Consider the following 18607-nt stretch of genomic DNA (forward strand, 5'->3'; position numbering starts at 1 on the left):
TGTTGTTTTTTGACTTAAAGTAAAACCCGAAAGCCTTTCTTTTTCGCACTCATTCTCGCAAACCCACTCTACGCACTCATTCTCGCAGCCTTTTTTGTGCTCCTCCTACCCTGTGTCCACCAAAATGCGAACCTAGTCTGCTGTGACACTCCACCATGTCCTGGGTACCCACTCATTTGCTGTACAACATTCACAGGTATGTCCTTCTGATGATCGCGTTCTATGGCTGCTGTTGAAATCATATTTAAAATACTTTTAGGGTTGATGTGGAGCAAACCATAGCTCGACTGGGTCTCGCTCATCTTTAATAGAAAGTTGTGTTTTCATCTGAGATTGTGAGCCTTGATTTTGAGATTTGGTTGAGTGTTCTCCTTGTTATAGTTTATTGCTGCCATTGTTCATGTTAGTGTTCGAATTGTCCATGTTCTTCTTGTGAATGAGTGTTCTCCTTGTTATTGTTTATTGCTGCCATTGTTCATGTTAGTGTTCGAATTGTCCATGTTCTCCTTGTGATTGAGTGTTCTCCTTGTTAGTGTTCTCCATGTTGTAAATACATCAATATTGAAGGATTGTAGAGTTTGGTTTGGTCATGTGAGAAGAAGACCAATAGATACAATGATAGTGCTAGGTATGATGCTGGATCCAATGATAGTCAACCATTCACTTAATTGACTGCATTATTTTGTGCCTTAGATACGGATTCATTGATTCTGGAAAAAGGCCTCCATTCTGAGCCTTAAACATAGTTTGAGTTCTTTATAATTAAATGTTATTTTTCTTTGTATATTTTTTTAATATAATACTACTTTCGAACTACCTAATAATATATCGGGGAGAGAACAAAGCTATATAGGATGGTGCAGATTGATCTGAAGCTCTAAAGTCTAATTCAATGCTATCTTTCTTAGCATTTGTAGTACTCTCTTATATTTCAGGTTCAAGACATTAGCATCTCTACATCTGCATTTGCCAAATTATTGACCGGGTCTCATTATTGATAATTTCGATTCTTCTTACTTTGCATCACATTGGATTCCGTATTATTTTTTTAATGTGAGCAATTATTGGACTTTGGATTATCTTGACTATCTTAAACCAAAAGTGTTAAGAGTTGAGATTATGTGCGACCCACTTAGATATTTGACCTTATAATATACCATGTTCCTTTATGTTATCAGTTTTATGGTATCAATATGGTCTACAAATAGACCTGTTTAATCCAATCCACTAGAAACAAAGACTGGTAGCTAAAACACAAAATAAGATATACTACCTCTTTTGTTATATATATATATATATATATATATATATATATATATATATATATATATATATATATAAGTTTCTTTTAACTACTTTACTGTTAATAGTTTATATAATTTTTCACAATTACATTTAAATTATTAGGATTTCATTTTATTAATCTCCATTCTGCAGTTAAGGATCAACTTCTGGTAGTAACATTTTTGCTTCTTGTTTCAAGTCTTATTTTTTTAGGTAAGTTATCCTTTAAATTTAGCCTATCATCTCTTTGTAGAGGAGGCAAAAAGAAGATAAACTCTAGGTTGGAGAGACTATTATTTGAGTAAGCAAAATGACAATTCTAAAAAATTATACTACTGGTAGATTGCTTCCAAAATAAGTGAATCACGAGTATGAATTAATGCTTCCCAGTTTGTTGATCTGGACAAAAAAACTTGATCCCAAAGGTGCTTCCTAGTTTCCTGCTCTGGCAAGCTGAGCCAAGTTCAAAGTTTTCCAAAGATAAGAGTCAAAGAACCTTCAATCATTACTTTACTTGTCTCTTTAATCATTCCTCACATCAATCTACATTAGTTTTATTATATATTTGGTTTCCTCTTCATCGTGTTCGTCATCCTCTTATATATTTGCAAGTTTGAGACCATTGAAACCATGAAAGTGCATCTCCTTCAAGAGCCACCATTATAGCCTCCATCTTTGCTTCTTCCCTTATTCTACTTAATCTCCAATTTTTGTATCCTTCCGAAACCACTATCCCTTTCAAAGATGGGTATGTGAAGCTACCTCTGTTTTGTTTCCCGCATTCAGTTTGCACATTCCCTCCAAAGTCCCCTTGATCTCCTTCATCCCCTTCAGATATTGTAGACACCAACCTCTCCACCATCTATTGCATTTTATTCATGCATGAATCTTGATGGAAGAATGTTGGTTCCAATGTTGCATTCTAGTCCCTCTCGGTATTGACTCCAGCTCACTGCCACCCTCTCCAAAGCCTAGGATTTTGTGATTTTGACTGACCTAGTAAATTGTGTGCTAATGTAGATTATAGAAAAAATAACTTATTTTTTTGCTCCATCTGTTTAAGCTATCTATATCAAGTATATGGTATAACATGCCTTTTCTGCAGGGTTGTTACCCTGTAGTAATGACATTTCCTTCTCTATAGAAATGTACTGTGATATATATTAAGGCACATGCTGATGTGTTAAACTATAATATGTTAGTAACTTATAATGACTAGCATATTAAATGATCATATGATGAGGTGAAATGGCAAGTGTTAACATGTTTTTCAGATTTGGTTTTTGATGTCATCTAAGAAAGTTTCATTTGATTTTCAGATTCCACTAAGATTGAATTTAGCCATTCTTGATCCTGCGCTCATTGTTGTTTCCAAAAGTGCTCTTGTGCTCATTGTTGGAGACTCATTTGTGTTGAAACCTCCAACTCAGGTATTTATATCTTTGATTCGAAACTCTTCAAAATGAAGACTAGGACACTACACTAGTACCTTACTATGTATAGTTCTATACCCCATTTCTGAACTTATCCATGTATGCTAACTATAGAAATAGTGATACTAGTGAAAGAGTTATTGGCTTACAATTCTACCCTTCTAAATATATATTACTACTACTACTACTACTACTACTACTATTATTATTCTTTTGAAAAGATCCATATCTTCTGTCACTTCACAATGCCACCAACATCTATTAGGACAGTAGCCACTAGGATGCTAATGCCTAATAATATGCTATGCTAGTAACACCAACAACTTATTTTCTAAAGACTCATGTGCTCCCTTATTTTTTCTTTGTTGTCTAGTTTCGGATGGTCTAAGACTTAATAAAATGAGATGCAGTTATGACATTGACTGTTAGCTTTCAAGGAATTTTGACTTGAAAAAAGTGTAAATTACTTTAATTAAGTAGGGTTTTGTATTTTGTGAAAGTTATTTGTCCATTTAAGCTCTGAGTAAACTAGATGCTTCATTAGTTAGGCCTAACAGAGTTTGTCTTGACATTGAAAGAAGGACTTGACAACAAGCTGAGAAATTTGTACAAACCATTAGAACTAAGCAATTTGCTTGAGGCTACTGCCACACAAGGTTAATTTATTTTTGTAATTTTTTATTTAATTAATTTTTAATTTTTTGAATCAATTGATGGGTTTTGCCTTAACTTGAGGTTGCTGCCACACAAGGTTAAATGCCTCATTGATGGGAATGCTATTAATAAGAGATGCAGAATGGCTAGCCATTGTTTGTTTTGAAATTGAGGAAGTTGGATTCATAGAGCTTTGTTGCCTAGCTTCTAGTTGATGAAATTGTTGCTACTAATAAAAAAATTAAGGTACAAATGCAATTAGAATTTTGTTCATTATGTTCTCAAATTGATAGCCCAATTCCATTTGCTAACCCTACTCCATTTTCATTTGTATTCTCAGCTTTGATACATTCCATTTGTGGTTTTCCCAATTCCAAAGTAGTACAAGGTCATCGTCAGCCCTTTTATAGGTAATGTTTACTGTTCACCCTTTTCAGTTGACACTGCTTATAATTATTGGTTTGCTTATGTTTACACATAGGACTGTTAATCATTAATTTGAGTTTCATCTATTATACTTTTGTATGCCTTCTCCACTGATTTTCTTCTTCCTCTGCTATGTATATCCTCATATGGTATATTTTCTCATTTTTGGATTTGTTCTTGTAATTTATCTCTCAATTCAAAACACATACATCTGAGTTTGCATTTTGTCCATAGCTCCATATGCTTGTAACTTAACCATTTTTGTATTCATTGCATTATTTACTATATTTGGGAAATGGAAAAAGGCTTATTGTTATATCTATATAGCTTGATAAACTAGCTTCACTTTCTACCACATTAAATTCAACAGTGTTCTGGTCCAGGGTTTCAAATTTTCAGATCATTAAAACTCCTCCTTTTTGCTTTTCTCCTACTTGATAGACTTAATCCTATAGATTGGGATTAGTTGCTTGGTTCTTCATTCCTCCCAAAAACTTTAAAATTTTGGATTGATATCTGGGAGTAAACCATTTTAGTTATTCAAGGGTAGCTTAAATAGTGCATGCCAATATTAGTCTTCTTACATCCAGTGTTTTAAGTAGCACACTGTAGGAACTACCTAGGTAGGAACAACCATAACAATTAGCCACTTGCAATTTGCTATGTATCTACCATTTGATGGAATCAGATGTTTGCTTCCATCTTTGTTGTTTGAGTTTATGCTGCCAAGGTAGGAAAATAAAGAAGAATGAAATCAGATTAACCTATATGTTAACCTATAAATAGTTAACATCGGTTTTTATAAATAACCGATGTTAATGTATATGTTAATATCGATTTTCTATAAAACCGATGTTGAAACGTTAACATCGGTTTTATACAAAATCGATGTTAATATATACATTAAAATCGGTTTTTTATAAAAAAACCGATGTCAACTATCAACATGCATATAGTTTTTTTGTTGTAATTCTTATTATATAACATCGGTTATTCAGATAACTGATGTTGTCAAGTTTATGTTAACATCGGTTTTGTAAAATCGATGTTAACGATAATACTTTCAACATCGATTAAAAACCGATGTAGAAAGTCTTAAATAACTGATGTAGAAGGTGTATTTTCTAATAGTAGTATAACAACATCCATACCCATATCTTTTTATTGTAACTTTTTACTAATGAAGTTTACATCAAATAATATGCCATACCAAATAGTCATATTTAACAAAAACTCAATTTTCAAGCTCATAAGTTGCTAAACAATCAGCTTCACTTTTTTATTTTAAGATCATCATCAATTTCACCTAGTTTTAATAAAGCAGATCTTATGTGTGGAGTTTGAAATCTTAAAGCTTTTATACTTTCAATACAACTTTTTCATCGTGTTTGTGGCAATGGTTTGAGAGTTAGACTAGGAATATGATCTTGTAAAATTTTCCATCTTTTTGTTGAAGAAGAAAACAGAGTATATACATGTGTTGTAGTACTCCAAAAAAAGATGTAACTTTAGGATAAGAGTTAGCCATATCACAAAGTATCAAATTTAAACTATGACAACAACATGAAGTATATAATGATCGAGGATTAATGTCTAAAATTCTTTTTTGCACACCTTGATGTTTTCCTTTCATATTTGATCCATTATCATAACCTTGTCCTCTTAAGTTACTAATATTAAGTCCAATATTATTTATTTCATTCATAATAGCATCAAAAAGATTTTTTCCAGTTGTATCATCTACTTTTAAAAATTCTAAAAAGTATTCAAAAACTTGTATTTGAGTTGAAGAAACATCTATGCACCGCAATATAAAAGACATTTGTTCTTAATGACTTGCATCTAGAGTACAATCAAGTATAACTGAAAAATATTTTGCATTCTTAATATTTTTTTATAATATTTGTTTTAATTTCACTTGCTAACAAATTTATCAATTTATCTTGTATCCTATGTCTAAGGTAATGGTTATGAATTTTGTTATCTTTAATTCAACGAATATGTTCTTGCATTATAGGATCAAATTCTACAATAATTTCAATTATACTTAAAAAATTTCCATTCCTTTCTTTGTAAATTATTTCATTTGTTCCATGAAATGCTAAGTTATTTTTTGCAAGAGTTTTAACAATCGCAATAATTGTAAATAAAACATTTCTCCAATGTTCCCTATCTCTATTTATTTGTTCTTGAACGTGTTTGTAAATTGTTTTTTTTAGTAAGTTTGTTTCTAAGTCAATCCACAAACTCATATGAGCAATGTGCTTATTACATATCTCATGATCCCTCAAATTATGACTAATATTTCTCCAATCCTAACTACCTCAATTAGCTAATTTAGTTGTACTAGGAACAAGATTAAACAATTTGCAATAGAAACAAAAAACTTTATTCAAAACTTGAGAATAAATTAACCATCTTCTTTCATGTTGTTCACCATTAGACAACTTCTGAGTGACCTTTTTCTATTAATAAATCTCTCAAACTTGTACTAATATTTGTCCATTGACTTGGATCATATATATTTTTAATAGTTGTTTCTTTTCATTTATTAATTTCTTCTTCTTTTTCACTATGCGTTTGGGAATTAATATAATCTTGTTCATTAACTAATAATACTTCTTTGCTATCTTCATTTTCATCAATTACTATTTCTACATACATTATAATTTTTTATTTTCTCGAGCCGTACAAGGATAAAACTTCTTATACGTTTCCAGGGGGTGCATTATTTATCTATCTCTATCCCAATGAGCCATTTATCGAATCGTTGCAATCGATGCTCGATCTCAAAGAGAGGGAAGAGATCTTCAAAAATTAGGTTTTTATGATCCAATAAAGAATCAAACCTATTTAAATATTCCTGTTATTCTATATTTCCTTGAACGAGGTGCTCAACCTACAGGAATTGTTCAGGATATTTCAAAAAGGGCTGGTGTTTTTAAGGAACTTAGCTCAAATCATCAAACGAAATTTCATTAATGAAATAAAAAAAAGGAGGTGTGGATGACTTGTATATAAATTTCTAAAACTCTTTTCTCTTTTATCCCCCGCTCTCTTGTTCTATTCATACCTAATTTTTCTTATTTCTTGTTGTTTATATAGAATGATAGGATGTAGTTTTCTATAGCCAAAAAAAAGAAATGAAATTTGCATCGATCTTCAAAACAAAATGAAAAAATGTATAGAGATAAAAGATAGAATATAGGAAAAATTTCATTAACTAATACTTCTCTATTTTCATTTTCATCAATTTATACATTGTTAACTTGTTCATTTAAAGAGGAATTATCTATACTTTGAGATTTATTTTTATTTGTTTTGATAAATCTATCTAAAGCCTCTTTTTGTGATTCAATTAAAGCATCAACTCTTTTTTTTTTAAGTTTTGAATAACCAAATTCAAATTTTTGAGTTGACATTTTGAAATAAAGCAACTAATGTATAAAGAATAAATAAAAATTATAAATCAAGATTATGAAAAAAATGTTAGAACAATAAAACTTGAATATCAACTTGCAAATAAATTGCTTTATATACTTCTTTTAGTTGAGATACTTCACCGCAATGCTCTATAAACTCCAAAACTAATAAATGTAAAACAAAAACATTTTAGAATTTCAAGAAATTATACAAAAATAATACCAGAACTAAATTATAAAAAAATTATAAAAATTACAATCGTATCTCAAAAAGTGAAAAAAAGCATAAATGATTCAAATGATTTAGCCAAATGGATAGAAGAATTATTAAAATAACATATGATTACCTTACTCTTGAATTGAAATAGGAACAACAAAGCCAATCCACAAATCAAAAGCAAAACAAGGAATATTGAAAAAAAAATCAATAAGCATACTTAATCAAATAAGAATAAAGGAAGGAATAATTTGGACAAACAGAAAACCACAGAAAGTATAAATGACAATGAGAGTGATATTTTAGCTAATTTAGGAGAGAGTAGAGAATGACTTTTGGATTACTTTCGGTAATTAGAGAAAATAAGAAAAAATATTTCAGATTAATTTTAATGAAAGTTGATATATTCAAAGTGGGAGACCTTTGATATAGTCAATCAAGAGATAGACTAATTAATGAGAATCGGTGAGCAATTAATTTTAAGTAAAAACTAAACAATGAAATTATGGGTCTTACCAGAAATTAAATTATATTTCTTTTGTATTATTTTTTATGGGTATTATAAGAAAATATGAGTCTTATAATTATTAATATATTTTTTTTCTACTGCCTAATTTTTTTTGGAGGCCTAAAGCAAGAGCTTTAGAAGAGCTTTAGTTGCTTTACCCTTGGGCCGATCCTAGTTTTCAGCAATTCAGAATGTGACACTCCTTTGGTGGTACAATGGGGCTATCTCTAGCAATTGTCTTTCTGTTTTGCTTTATATGCGATTCAATTGCTTTTTTGAGTGCTATGTCCATTGTGGCATGTAAGGGTGTTCACAGGTATGAGTCACCTGCGAATCCGAATTGACCCAAACCTATCCAAACAATTTGGTTTGGATCATTTATGTATTTAAGTTAAAATCAAATCGAACCGATCCAAACCGTTCATGTATGGGTTGAGTCACCAGTTTAGATTTATAGATCTGATCAAAATCGAACTGTACCGATCAAATTTTTTAGAGTTGTTTGGTTTGACTTTAAATACTACTAATATTGAGACTCCAAGTGTTGAAACTGTTGGACTACTAGTGTTGAAACTTCTTAAGGCATTACTTTCAGGTACATTGTTATTTGTTTCACCTTCTTTTCATATTTATTTTTGTTGTCATGTTTATAATATTAATGGATCATATTTTGTTTATTTATTTCAACAAATCTGGTTGTAGCAAATCTGGTTACAATAAAACTTATTGCAAGAAATTAGTTTATAAGAAATAGTTGTGATTCAGACTATTATAGTAAATATCGTTGAAGAATATTTTATTTTAATTTGTATTAGTTTATTTTAAAATATTATGTTGATGATATTAAATGAATCAATTTGACTACTTTCAGACATTTGATAATATTGTGTTAATTATATTGGATATTTAGATGAATCATGATATAAAATAGTAGTTCTAAGGGAAAAAAATCAAATTTAAATGGGTAACTCGTTGGCCCGAACCGAACCAAACCGTTCATGAATGAGTTGGGTTGGATTGAGTTTCAAAAGAAAATTATGAAAACCGAACCGAACTAAACCAATCAAATTTGATTGGATTGAGTCTTAAATTTGACCAAAATTGACCCAAAACACCCTTAAAAATATCATAAGCAAATGAGCTAAATGAGTGTAAACACAAGTAAGAGTAATGATATATCAACCAACATAATACATATCCACTCATTAGTTCTGATGTGAACCTGACTAGGAGCGGATCGTTTGATACAGGTTACAGAGTTTTTGGATGACGCCACTTCCAGTGAAGGAAGATAAGTCAGGGTAGACGCCACAAGGATTACCTTCATAAGTCTGAGATTGGTTCAACAAGGAACCCAGAGAGAAGCTCTCACCAAATTTTATCAAATGCCAAAAGTTTTTTATTCAAAACAAAAACCCATACTTATAGTGTATCTGAACAAAAAGATAAAAATAGACATGTGCCTTCTAAACAGTTTGGGCCAAAATTACAATAAATAAAAATTATAACTAAAAAACATATTTAACTTGGGCCTTCAAATTAATTTGGGCCTTCAACAACAATTAATGGTCTTGATAGTGTCTCTGCCTCTAGAGCTTCATCTTTCTCCAGTTATGCCTTCATCTTTCTCCACTCAAGGGCTTTGTCCTTCTCCATTTGGGCCTTCGCCCTTCTCCACTTGGGCCTTTAGCTTGTATTTGGCCAGTTTTAGAATTCTCATCACTTTGAGCCCTTTCAAACCCCAAATATGTTCTAAGACATAACCTTCTTTCTTATCCAACCTCTTTGGATTTTAGTCCCCATTCAAAGTTTGTCCTTAAGGCTTTTCCAGATTTTGCTGCAGCCTCAGGTGGTACCGTCCATGTTGATCAAGTTGTTTCCCTAACTCTTCAGGGTAGCCTGTGGCTACTTTCTCTTGTGATTTATTAATCTCTTTTCTAGCCATATATACTTCAAAACCTCATTCTTCTTATCCAACATATTATTATTGTCTATTGCCCATCATGCCACATTTCGTTCATATCATTCATGCACAAAGGTGACCTAGGATATATAATTTTCTGAGGTTTAACCTTTCCTGTATGAAATTGTTTATTTTTTTTAAGCACTTTTTTGTTAATGACGTTCACTTGTTTGTTGAAACAGTGCATCCCTGGCATCACTGACTAGAGAAATAGGACCAAAACTGGTGAAGGGAGACCCAACTCGAAAGTCAGATACCCAGAAGGTTACTCACGTTCACCACCATCATGTCAGTACTCCCACCATTGCTGTCAGCGACAGTGCTTTGAAATTTACCCGTGTCCTCGACAATCTCTCCCTAGCTGGTACTCACTTTGTCTAAACTTTCATATCTTACATTTTTATGATTATGATGATACAATATGATTGTGATTTTTTTTCTATTATTGACATTACGGCCTATGGTCTCCTTCATATGTTACATTAGACTTGGTCGTGTTTTTCTTTCCAATTAACAAATTAAATTGAATTGATTTTCCTAATTGGTCGTATGTCATCATTTAGTGCGTGAGGTGTACGAAAATTAATTCAAATTAGAACAACACCGTCTGATAATGTATTTTTTAAAGTAGTCAAGCATAACATTTTGTTATGTTTAATTTTTTATTATTTACTATTGTTATTTAATTGTGGGTTGTTGTTTTTTTAATAAGGAAAATATATCAAATTTTATGATACTATAGATAAATATTTATATGTTCGGAATTGATTAAACATATGATAAAGGAATATGTACCAGATAAAAAATTTGTGGTGGATTTTTGCATTCAAATACTAATTATTCCCAGACACTTAATTTTATTGATTTGTTTAATTTAATTTAATTGATTAACAACTATTGGTATTTGTCATATATTATGGGTTATTTATTATTATGACAATTAAGTGTCTACATGGTTTCTTTTTACCCCTTATATACCTTATCTAAATTCTAAAGTTATACGTAATAATTGTATATTGTTGAAAATATCAAAATGTAATTTCTAAATGCTTTTTTTATATATGATGATAATAAAAAAAAACTTTTTAAGATCATTTTTCTCGTAACCGTTTTAGATGTTGGAATTTTTAATAAACCTTATAAAATATCAAATCAGCACCAAAACACATTACATCAGATTATCAAGAGGTTTTAAGGAATACTTGGATCCATAGAGTTTAACACGCAACAGAATCTTATAACGGTTATGGTTACGAACAATTGGTTTAATGACCTCCCTTGACCAAATTACATTCTTCCTTATGGGACCTTCATTTTCTCTTCAGATGGGGAGAGGAGAAAATGTTTATTGATTTGGTGTTTTAGGGACCATAACCATGCCTTAGGTTTTAACCTATTAAATTTTAGTATAATATGTAAAAAATGTTATTAAATAATTTTGTATAATTATTTTATAATAAACATTATAAAGGATACAATAATTTATCATATTATTATCGAACTAAAATATAAACCAAATAAAACTTATATAAGAAAATAAAACTTATATAAAAACATATAATAGTTAGTGCAAAAATTTAATTGCAAAGTATTTTTTTTATTAATTTTAACTAATTTGGCTGAAATAAATATATTAAATTAAGGTAATTATTTAAAAGATAATTCTTATTAATGAATAGAAAAATCATATTAATTGTATTTATTATTTTTAAGAAATGAATATGGGATTGTCACATGGGATCATCCCATATTACAAAACCTTTTTTATATGTATAGTAGATTGAACTTGTTGTAAGTGGTGTTGGAGATCACAAAGAGTTGTTTCCTGAGACAAGTTTTGACATTGTCTTAAAGGACTTATCCATGATTTCTCACACAAGTCCCCTAAGATACAACAACAACCTCTCAAACATGCCAAGGCAATAGACCTAACAAGCCAAGATAGAATTTATAGGGTAAGAGGGAGTACAAAAAAAAGGAACCAAAAAGTTATGCATGGGTGGGGGGGGGGGGGGGGGGAATCGGAGGATTTTCACTACGACAAATCCACATGAGACAAGCTCATGTGCTTGAAACTTTCATCTCTTGCTAACCACTTTGAAAGCCCATATCATAAAACGATATATAAATACTTGAAACAAAGTTATCCCAAGGAATGTGGGACTTTTCTTTTGTAATACTCATCAAACTACAACAAAACTAAGTCTGAATGTTGGTAATTGATTTCAGGTAGTTGGAGAGGCCAAAAATAGTGATCTTTGTAGTTAGATTTGTAACACCCTAAAATTTTCAACTCAAACTATAGTAAACAGTGTTTGTGTATTCTATGAAAACTTAATTGATATTGAAATTAATTACAATAAAAATTTAAGTTAAGGGATTAAGAAAATTTTGACTTATGTGTATATTATTCCATGTGTCGAGTTTTAGTGAAATTCAACTTTAATTAATGTTAAGTCTGGTTGCGTTCAAGTCACATTGGACTATGCCAAATAGTAAAGTCCCTAAGGTTTTGATGTTAACAAAGTATAAATTTTATTTGTTAACCTTTCATGCTTAAGCTACAAGTTTAGCAAGAGTTACTCAATCCTCAAGTACTGAAAGTAATCATCATAAAGTAACGTCCATATATGGTTTAGTAAGCAATTTGTGCAATAGTGCACAAGAGGAAAGTCTTAAATTGTCTTGTCTTGACATTCTTTATTCCTTTTGACCTATGTTGTTAACGTTGTATTCGAATTGTACGCTGAAAGTCAGCTCTAAGCACAAGGCGACACTAGCAAGGTATACTTCCCTGAAGATATTTGTGGTCCCTATTCTCTCTGTGCAGAGTAATGCGCCTTATGTAAAACGCTCAAGCTATTAGACAACAGCTAGTTGGGATCTCTTAACGGATCAAAGCTCTGAAGTCTATATAAAGCTTGAAGATGTTCATTATAAAGTTGTCGAATCACTAGAGAATCATTTGAGTCAAAACGAACAAAGTGTTATAACGCTGTCAATTTAGTTGGATGAAAGAAACTTGAGCGAATTGAGTGAACTTTAGCTTTACTAAGATAACAAGTTTCATTGTATTCAAACTTATTGTGTAAACAATCTTTGAGTGATTAGAATACATTTTCAATCAAACATCTATTGTTTGTGAAATCCAGGAGTGGCTTAGTGAAAAAAAAATATTTGGGTCTTAATCTCAGGGGGAGATTAAGGGTAATGCCAGGAGTGGCCCAGAGAGTACTTGTTGTAATCAGAAGTGGCATAGAGAATACTTGGTTGTAATCAAAGATTTGTTTAGTGAAACCCTTCAAGTTTTGAAGGAAAATTGGACGTAGCACAAGAGTTGGGGTGAACCAGTATAAAACCTCTGTGTTTTCTTTATTGGTTCTATATATAGTTCCTTTCTATAGTTTACTTTTACACTATTGTATCCAAGTTTTGTGAACTGATTTTTAAGCACAAAGTGATTTCAAAACCCTTGGACGAAACCCATCGTCCATTGATATCTGTTTGAGAAAAGCTTTCAAAGTTTTCAAAAGATGAAGTTTTTATCCATTACACTAATCAACCCCCCCTCCCCCTTCTTCTAGTGTGTTTTAGATACTTCAATTAAAACCAATGTTTTTACACTATGTAAAATTATATTGTATAAAGATAATTTAATTACACACCTCTCTAGATAATTAGCACAAGGATCAAGACTAATTATCCAGAGAATTTCCATTTTTGGTTAAAGTGAAATTTTCATGTTTAGCCTTTTTAAGCAAAAGATTCAAAAGCCAATTTAGCCACAAATAACATGGACAACCATGTTGATCTTTCCTAATACCTAATTTTTGGTTGCTAATACACTCTAAATCCTACAACTAATCAAGTCATGAAGTGCCAAATGGATAAAAGCCTTTAGCATTAGATCTCTAAACACTTAAGTTGAGGATCTGAAATTAAAAGCCCTCATTTGGCGGAGCTACTTTGGGCATGGATCTTAGTTAGAGAAAGAGAGAAGGAGAGGTCATTCTTGGTGGTGTTGGTCATGAGATTTGGGGCAGAAAGGGAAGAGAGATTGTGGTTGGTGTTGGCCTAGAAATTTTTCTTGGGTTCTAGGTGCCTAAAGCTTCCATTTTTCTCTCATCTTGTGCATGGATCTTAAGGTACGAAGGATATTACCTATTCTTTCTCTTGCCTTTTTCTTATTCATGCATGGAGTATTATCCATTTGTCATGAGATTTGGGGCAGAAAAGGAAGAGAGATTGTGGTTGGTGTTGGCGTAGAAGTTGTTCTTGGGTTCTAGGTGCCTAAAGCTTCCATTTTTCTCTCATCTTGTGCATGGATCTTAAGGTATGAAAGAGATTACCTATTCTTTCTCTTGCCTTTTGCTTGTTCATGCATGGAGATTATCCATTTATATGTGTTGTGGGAACCTAGTGTACTATCATTCTCCATAAATCAACACTATATCTTTTTAACTCAAATTTTTGTACTTGGACTGTCATTTTTATGTATTTTTTTTTTATGTTGAATGTTATGGAAAATGTGGTTTTTATAATGGGATTCAACTGGAGTTGATTTGGAAGCTATTGTAGATGAAATGTGTGTTTTCAAAAGTTCTGCAGATCTATGTCACTTAAGCGAGGAGTTACTCTTGCTTAAGTGAGACATGCTACAGAGGAAAGGGTGCTTTGGGTTTTGAGGTTTAAGAGAGGGGAAATCCAGGCTTAAGCGAGATGACGCTTAAGCGAGGATTGACCCAGGCTTAAGTGACAAAATTAGAATTTTTAAGTTGCTTATGGAATTAGTGCTTAAGCGTGAAATGACTAGCGCTTAAGCATGGCAGAAGTGGCGCTTAAGCGAAATTTTCAGTAGAACATTTTGTAAATGACTTTCAAATGAATTTCAATTGGAATTTTCTTTATTGTGCATAGATTATTTAATGATATAAATAGATTCTATTGTTATGTTAGGAAAAACCAAATTACTAAGGAATGATAATGTTGTGAGATGGATGAATGATATCTTTAATTACAAATGATTATGTTGAGTTGAGGTTTCCCTGATCTTTCTTAGAAATTTTTTAGTTGAAATGATATTTTAAAGAGTATTTTTGCTGAAAAATTTCAGCACATAAGAAATAAGGAAATCTAATTGAAATTAATAATTGTCCTTGAGTTGTATTCTTGACTATTTGGGATTATCATTTGAGTGGTACTACCCCAAAGGGAAGCCCTGGACTTATTATGTAATGTTGAATAAATTATGATATATGTTAGGGTTTTATTTCACATTTGGTTCAACTTATAGGTCAAGTGCAACCCAATAATGATGTAATAGCTGAACTATCATGTAGGTCATCTTCCAAAAGAATAAAGGAGGGATTTCATATAATTATTTAATAAAGAACTAGGTTTTTGTATTTTTATTTTGTGATTGCCACGAAATAAATAACAAAATAAATTGTGATAAAAATTAAATGACAGTAAAATAATAAGTAAAGATATAAATACTAGACTTGGATGGTGACGCCAATCTTGATGAATGAATATCTAGGTTTGGACTTGGAATTCGTTCGATCCACTGTAACTTTACAATTCTCTACTCATCTTTCTTGCTCATCCTCAATTCATTGATGTATTCTACCCCAGCTCACGCATGGTCGCATATTCTAAACTACTTGCCCGATACTCAATCCCTTGGACATATCACCACAAGCAATTAGCATTAATGGTCAAAAATTAGCAAGACTTAACCAAGATTATTCTATCCCTAGAGATAATCCCAATTAAGTACTTGATTCATGTTCTGGTTTCAATGAGGCTCACCAAAGCACAAGTCAATTACTGAATTCATCTATAAGACGATCAAATAAAAGCACTAAGTACGGAAACAAATAAAGAACTTAAGATGAAGTATTGAATTGATAGAATTAAAGCGAAAAAAGGTTCATCATTTCTCCTCCTAGGTGGAAGGAATTGCACTTATAAAAATAATACAATGAAATCTAGAGTGTCTAATGGAATAATGGAGACATGTAGTAGGTGCAATTCTAAAATATAATTCTAAGAATTGATAGGGACTTTTACACCGTTACAACGAATGTCTAACCCCCTATTTTTAGAATTGTAGATAGATTTAATTAAGGAGATAGTCACAAGAAATTAAAAATAAATAGCATTTCTAATTAATTCAAGTAATTATGTTCTTCTTGAGCTGATTTATCCTTTAAAAATATCTTACTCTTGATTTTCCCAGCTTTTATCTTCAATTTTTGTAATTTCTCCTTTCAGAATTTTCTGCTGATTTTGGATCTTTGGAGCTCTGGTCAAAATGACCCGTTTTTGCTGAAAAGCTTTCAAAAATTCATTAAAAATAACTAAAACATAAAATTCTACCTAAGACAAAGTAAAAATTGAATTTAAAGCTAATTTGATTCAAAACAAGGCCTAAAATTAACTAAAATGTTGAATAAAAGTCACAAAATGCATATAAAAATCTGATAAATTTGAAGTTTATCAATTTACTTGCATTTAAATTGCCCTTACACGAATCATTTTTTTATTGAATTGGAGATTAGGAGGAATTGTGATCCTTGGGAAAATTGTGTATTGGAAACCTTGATTGTGTGTGTGTGCGTGTGCATTGATGTGATATTGTTTGGTGTGATTAAGGACTATGGAATCCTTGAGTTGGGACAAATGGATTGGATGCATGAATGCATTTGTAGGGGTTAGAATTTAAGTCTAGTGTTAATTAAAGATCCACTGTGACAAACAATGAATAAAGATTTAATAATGTGAATCTCATAAATTGAGGGACTTAGTAAAATGTAGGTATCTTTTCACATTGAAGTATATTCTTGAGACTTGAATTTAGAATGAGCTACTATATATGACCTTTGCTTGGAGAACATGGACTAGGGAACAAACTTTGCATAAAACTAGAGAGAGTGAGGAATTACATAAGATTTATTAAAATGTGGGATGAAACATGAATTTAATTCATGGAACGTGTGAAAATGCCTTTAGGCATTTGATTGTGATTGTGAGAATGACTTGCTTGAAGGGGAAGCAAAAAAGTTACCCTTTCTTTAGCGGTGCAAGGATAGACACAAATGCACTACATATATCTATAATGTCATGCAATAAGATGACACACATTTTGAGGAATGCAAGGCAATTTGTGGAAGCTATCTTTGGAAGCAAGCAAGAAAGTAGTCACATGGGGAATTTCGTCTATAATAAGTGATTTAGTTGTAAGAGATGGGGTTAGAATAATCACCTAGTGTGGTGATTGACGTGTCAGAGTTGAAGGAGAGGTCTCAAATTAACACATAATTTTATTTTCCAACCACCATCAAGTACCATTGACAAAGGATTACCACACAGACAAATAAAAATGATCCTAGTGAGGAGAGTCATGTGAGGAGTCAATTGTCAAAAGTGGTGGATGATAGTGGATTGGTATCTGAGGTATGCTCATTGGCTTGTTGTTCCTTGGGGGTGTGGTGCTGAGTTCGTGGTCGTGTTTCCTAAATGTCGACTTGGCAACTCCGACAGAATGTGAGGCGTAACAAAGGTTGGTGAGGTGAAGAGGGTGTACTCCTAATCGTTATCCACTTTAAAATGTTGTAAGACCATTAAGTTCTAGAAGTTCCAGTGGCAACATACCCAAAATGTGATGAATTGAAAATTAGTTGGAAAATGCATTTAGGGTTATGCGTCAAACCCGTGAGAAAACCATATCACCGTGATTAGCGATTTGTTATGTGACCGTAGGTTGCTTTGTTTGTGGTTCTAAAGGAGATGCTCACTTCCGACACCCTTTGGTTTTCAAAGAAAGATGAACGACTTGATGTCAACAACGACAGATCAAATGGAAAAGTTATGACGAGCACTAAGGAGATTGTTGTTCTTGTTGAAGAAGAATAGGATCCAACGAGGATTTCTCAAGACTTTTGAAGTGGTATATAAGGGCTTAATTTTCTTGGAGCCATTAGTCTAAGTCTCAATCATGCCTTGTAAAAAAGAGGATTGATTAGGTTTTAAGCTTATGATGTTGCCATTATTTTTTATGTGAATCAATTGAATTAAGTATCTAATTTTAGGAATGTAAACATGAGTTATAATTGTAGTTGTTTATCAAGGTATAATTAAGAATGTACAAATGAACTTTTATTGTCTTGTATTGGTTTAATGGAAATCAAGTATTTTATAAATTAAATTATTTTTTTATTAAAAGATATGATTTCGGTGGACGTCTTATTTTATGTATAACGAGTATTATTTTAATATAATTTTTTGATTTTAAAAGATTGAGAGTGATAAGATTTTAAAGTAAAGGTAAAAAGTTATTCATTCTTTTTAAAAAAGATGTTGAATAATTTATTTTAAATTAATTTTCTTATTTCATAATTTCAAAATTAAATTAATTAAAAATGATAATAATAACTAGAGGTGTTACAAGATTGTTATGCTTTGTTATAAACCGCAACTTTTCACATTTCAAAAGAAGCGACTAAGTCAGTTGCTAGGCTAAATCTAAATCGTACTACATTCTTGAATATTGTTCAGGCCAACGTGGGAGGTGGAACCATAATGATGAATAAGCTCCTTTCATTGCATGTTGTCAATGAAAATATAGAAGCACGTTTTTCTAATCTAGTTAACCTTACAAATTTTGAGTAGTACATATCCTGAGGCTTGTTATATGTT

General features: G+C 31.5%; 1 long non-coding RNA gene across 5 annotated transcripts; it reads left to right on the top strand.

The window, feature by feature from the left end:
- Positions 1 to 40: 40 nt before the first annotated feature.
- Positions 41 to 18114, top strand: LOC102661227 (uncharacterized). 5 transcript variants are annotated; one of them, XR_003265012.2, is made up of 7 exons: positions 41 to 196; positions 2604 to 2714; positions 3296 to 3373; positions 3469 to 3617; positions 3712 to 3781; positions 10090 to 10271; positions 17672 to 18114. It is a non-coding gene; the product is annotated as an uncharacterized lncRNA (long non-coding RNA). The 5 variants fall into 5 exon arrangements; XR_005889013.1 differs by having other exon boundaries at positions 17696 to 18051; XR_001385563.2 differs by lacking the exon at positions 17672 to 18114 and adding an exon at positions 12665 to 17662.
- The last annotated feature ends 493 nt before the right edge of the window (positions 18115 to 18607 follow it).

This window comes from Glycine max, chromosome 16 (genome assembly GCF_000004515.6).
Source record: "Glycine max cultivar Williams 82 chromosome 16, Glycine_max_v4.0, whole genome shotgun sequence".
In the NCBI taxonomy this organism is placed as follows: domain Eukaryota; kingdom Viridiplantae; phylum Streptophyta; class Magnoliopsida; order Fabales; family Fabaceae; genus Glycine; species Glycine max.